Source organism: Pipistrellus kuhlii, unplaced genomic scaffold, assembly GCF_014108245.1.
Source record: "Pipistrellus kuhlii isolate mPipKuh1 unplaced genomic scaffold, mPipKuh1.p scaffold_m20_p_2, whole genome shotgun sequence".
Taxonomy (NCBI): Eukaryota; Metazoa; Chordata; class Mammalia; order Chiroptera; family Vespertilionidae; genus Pipistrellus; species Pipistrellus kuhlii.
In genome coordinates this window covers 115,279,072-115,283,972 of record NW_023425515.1, presented here as the reverse complement: position 1 = coordinate 115,283,972, position 4,901 = coordinate 115,279,072, and positions in this window count along the sequence as shown.

The following is a 4,901-nucleotide window of genomic DNA, read 5'->3' as shown; positions in this document are numbered from 1 at the left end:
TCTGCTTCCCATTTATGGAAGCCTCTTCAAACATCCCAGCTCAGTATACCCATTAGGAACCAAAGTAATCTTGCAGGGTGAGTGATTGCAGATCATTCATGCTGGAGTTATGGAGACCCAGGGTCCTAAATCCGGGCTGGCGGCAGGCACTGACATCCAAACTTGCCAACCACATTAATGTGGACTCCAGGGGAAATCTAGCCCTTGGCCAAAAGAGTGGGGTAGGGGGGACAGTATTGGATGTCCAGGATGGCTCTTGCATAACCCCAAACTGGTTATATTAAGTGGTGAATTGCTGATACCATGACTAGAAAGGTCTTTACAGCAGGTGTCTCAGGGGAAATGGTGGGAGGAGAAAGGGATGAGGGTGGGGAAGATATCTTCCTTCTTCCCCAGGACTACTGAGGGACAGAGCCACTTCCACCGCAAAGGAACTCCTCAGAAGCCCCCACCTCCATCTCACCCCCGCTGGGTGTGACTTTGCCTGCCTTAAGGGTTTAGAACCTCACTCTAGACAAGCCAGGACTGCAATGGAGATAACCCACAGGGACAGGGTCCGCACAGAGACTGCTTACAATTTCCGAAGACTTCTGCCTTTCCCTCATTTCCTGGCCCACGTGTTTACTCTCCCCCTTCCCCAAGAACAGTTGCATGGGGAATACGTGGGGATTAAGGGAAGCAAAACCCTCCCCTACTGGCTAGGAACTCCTGAAGACTGTCCTTTGGGCCTGCAGTGTCTTGCAGGTTCAAAAGGAAACTCTGTTTCCAAGAACTCATTCCTCACCCCCTTCTGCGCATTTATTGGGGGTGGGGTGGGGGGTAGGAGCATCTTTGAACACACTAGAGAAGAAACATTGCAGTGGGAGCTGAAGATAGGTGGATGTCAGAGAGCCAAGAGAGCAACTCTGCGCTCTGCTGCAGGCTGGCTCCCAGGCCATCCCCCCTCGCCAGTGCCCAGGCTCTCCTCGGTCTTTCCCAGGCCTGGAGGGACACGCGCGGGCGGCGTGTTGAAGCCCTTTACTCTGGAAAGTAGTTGGGAGAGTTCCCCTTTCTTTGTCTGCCACTCCTCCCCCGACTCTGCGCGTTTCTTCGTTAGGGTTTCCCTCGGGGCAGAGTACTTTATGACAGGGTGTGATAAGTGGTGATTTTGTTCCTCTTTTGATGGCAGGATTGCTTTGTAAACAGAAGCGCCAACTCGTTCCGATAGTGGTTCCGCACCAGTGCACGGCCGGCCGCCAGCCCTGGCTGAGGCTGTGGCTGCACCTGTCGCCTGGGGCTGGGAAGGATCCGGGTTGCCCATGGAGGGGTCGCACCGAGCGAGCGGAATCATGGTTCTCCAGCCTCCAGAGCATCTCTAGGTTTTTGTCTCTTGGTCTTGCGGGCCTCCTCAGGCCTTCTGTCCTCTGTGATACAAACTCCCAGTTTGAAAGAACACGCCTGGGAGGCATCAGTGGACATACGCCAAGGTCCTGGGGCCTCCCCTCTGCACTCTCCTTGGGTTCCCGCAGTTGAAGGTTTGGCTTCTTACTTCTGTGCTAACTGTAACCCTATTCCTTTGCCCTAATCCAGTTGGAGCGTCATCAGGCTTTTGTGCTCTGGAGGAATCACTCTAGGTGAGAGCTTCAGCTCCTGGTGTGGCAAGACACTGCTCAGCTTCCCTCATCTTTCCCCCTAAGTGATCCAAACCTTCTCCCTTCCCTGCTCCCATTTATAGTCTGAGTGACCTAGGGCAAATTATTGAACTTGTCTGAGCCTTCATTTACCCAGTTTACTGCTCTGAGGGCCCCGGAAGACCCAACATGGACAGAGGCTCTCTCAGGTCCAAGGATGAGAAGATGTGTCTCTGCTGGGGAAGAGGCTGGGGCTCAGGGGGTGGTCTCTCAATCTGTCCAATCACCCCTGACTCCTTTAAGGGGAAAGTGAAGTCCAGGTCGCCCTAATAATGAACTTACAAATGAACCCATTGCTCAGACTCTGGTCTAGACTTTCAAGTGCCTTAAGGAGCCTAGAAGGGTTCACTAGGCAGTTGGCACATGATGATGCATGAAAAGGTGGGGAAGGGTCCTGGAGGTTCTGAAGTGCAGTGAATGCGGTTCAAGTACAGTTTTACCCTAAAGGAAAGATTGTTCCCAGTGCAACCTGGGGGCTGATGGAGCCAGGAGTGTGTGTGTGTGTGTGTGTGTGTGTGTGTGTTACTGTGACAGGAGTAAATGGAACTCCTGCTGCTCTTCCTCTCCTAATCCAGCTTTAAAAAAAAAAAAAAAAAAAAACAGGCTGAAGTTTTTTCTGATTCATAAGAGGCCAGATGTTGATGTTCTAGAAACTGCTCAGGTGCTGAGGCAGGTCCTCAAGTAGTCTTGGGCCTGCCTGGGAAACTGGGTGCAGCTGGCTAGCTAAAGTGGCCCTCGGGCGCCTGGGCTCAGGATTAAGTTGGGAAGTGTCTTCTTCCCCTCTGCTCCCCCTGCCATGGCACATCCCCCGCCTCCCTTAGGAGATAGTCAGACTCTTGGGTGTAGGAAGGAAGGAAGGCGGGGAAAGACCTTTAGGGGTGAAGTGGGGTTTGAAGAGCAAGAGGGAGGACACACACATGGGAAGATGAGGGTCCTGAGGGGCAAGAGTAGGAGGTGCAGTTGACCCAAAGTCTGGTTGCAGTGTGCTTAAGAAAGTAGCTGTGGCATTGACCTTGTCTGGACCTGAATGGGTCCTGGGTGAGAGTGGGGATGGGTGCACTCCAGTCCTTGATCACTCAGCAGCCTTTCTTGAGAGCACAAGGTGGGTCAGGCTCTGTGCTGAGCACTTTGTGAGCATTCTCCTAGTGAATTCTCACAACCAATTACCCATTTTACAAATGAATAAATGAAGGTTCAGACAAGTTTAATAATTTGCCCTAGGTCACTCAGACTATAAATGTGACAGAGCTGAGTTTGAACCTCAGTGGTCCTATTTCAAAACTCAGTTCTAGCTCCACTCTGGTCTCAGATTCCTGGACTCCCTCCTCTGATCTCTCCGGCGCCCCCACCCCAACCGGGCCCTGCACCTAGCACCTGAGCAAAGCCTGGGCTGCTTCCTTCCAAAACTTCCTGTCCACTGCCTTACAACGCTGAGCGGGGCTTGGCTTCCGCACTGAACTACACTAGTAGCTTTGCCCCTTCTTTCCGCGCTCTATGTCTTCCTCACTCCCTCCAAAAAGTACCAGAGTTGGAGATGGCACTCTAAACGCTCCACCTGGCCCTGGCACAACCCTCGGGTCTCCCCAGGCTCAGCCTGACCCAGCTAGCTGGATCCCAGCTCCTTCAGCTTTTGTTCCACCAGTGGGTGGGAAAAGCCTGGAAACCGTGCTCATTTTTAAGAGAGCACAGCGCCTCCAGCCGGAATCCGGAAGAACTACAGGCGCTTCTTCGAGACCAGTCTTGGAGTTGGAAGCATTTGGATTTTACCAACCTATTTCGACAACCTGGAAAAAGCCGGGGAAGTGAAGTATAGAAGCTTATGAGTTAAAAGCGCTGTAACTTTAATAACTTAAAAATATCGCAAAACACACATACACACAAACAAACAAAAGTCAAACTTGTTGAGCAGTGTCCTAAGGGAGGTTCAAGATAGTTTCAAATCAAGGAGAGAATCGGCAGCAGCAAGAAAGTCTCTCAGCCCAGAGACAATTAAAATGCCTAAGCAACTCGGTGACTTCTCGGAGAGACACCGCCACACCATGAGGGGGGGGGGGGTCGCAAGGCCATCTGGGTAGGCAGGAGTGCAGAGTTAGAAAGAGAAGGTCTTGGTGTGGGGACAAACCTCCACTTCTCAGAGCGGGACTGACCTCTTACACACTTTTGTCTGACGTGTCAGAGAAGATGATTCGACACCGGGGTTCTTGGTTCACCTCTCAGTCCCTGCGAAGGCAGCCGGGAGGGTAACTGAGCCTGTTCCAGTCGTTCCAGGCCCAATCCCCAGACAACTGGATCTCTTGGTTGTCGAGAGGTAGCTGGCACTGCTGGGCAGGGAGCGCAGCCTGGGGCTAAGCTCCTCGCCCAGGCCTCCCTCCCAGCCAGGTGTGGTTCCTGCCGGGGAGGTGAGCTCCCGGGAGCCCCAAATCCTGTGGCTTCTTTTAAAGCTCCCTTCTAATTAGAAGCAGCGGTGAAATCACTTGAGCGATTTTATCTGTCATGGGAAAGCAAACCCCAGCCCAAACCCTAGTTGCCCATCCCAGAACCATCAACGCCCCCACTGGTCGTTTAAAAAGTTTTTAGTGCAAAAGATAAAGAGCTGGGAAGCAACAAGAGGAGTGGGGGAGGGACGGGGGTTGTGACAGTAGGAAAAGAGGGTGAGCCTCAAATAGAAGTATGCGTGTGAGTGTGCAATTGTGTGCGTGTGTTTGGCTCTCTGCGGTGGGAGGGGACTAAACCTAAACCTAGAAGCCAGAAACGAACCTCTGCACCTACTAAAAAACACTTTGATCTGGGATCCGATGCTGAAGCAGCCCTGGGGGGTGCAGACTCAGATCCGCGAGGCCCGGGGCTGCCTTGAATCTCCTGGGCCGGTGGAAAGGGCAGGAGTGGGGGGAGAGGGTCCGTCCCCACCGCGGGCATCCAGGTGAGAGGGACCTATCGACTGGCCCTGCCTTCAGATTCTGCACTCCTCCTTCCACCCATCTCCGGGTGAAGACTCCCAGCAACAAAGTTTCGAGGGAGAGGAGAGCCGTGGGAAGACTGTGTAGATGCCCCCAATGCTTGAGTGTGAAAACAGGCTCTCGCACTAGCAGAGCGCCCAGTGCACCCAGGCAGGCAGTCTGCGTTGGTTCCGAGACCGACCGGGAAGGCGGGCTGGGGCTGTGGGGAAAAGCTGGAGTTGATGGCGAGATTGCCGCGGCTATAAATCCATCACTTCCCAGTTCAGCTCCGCGA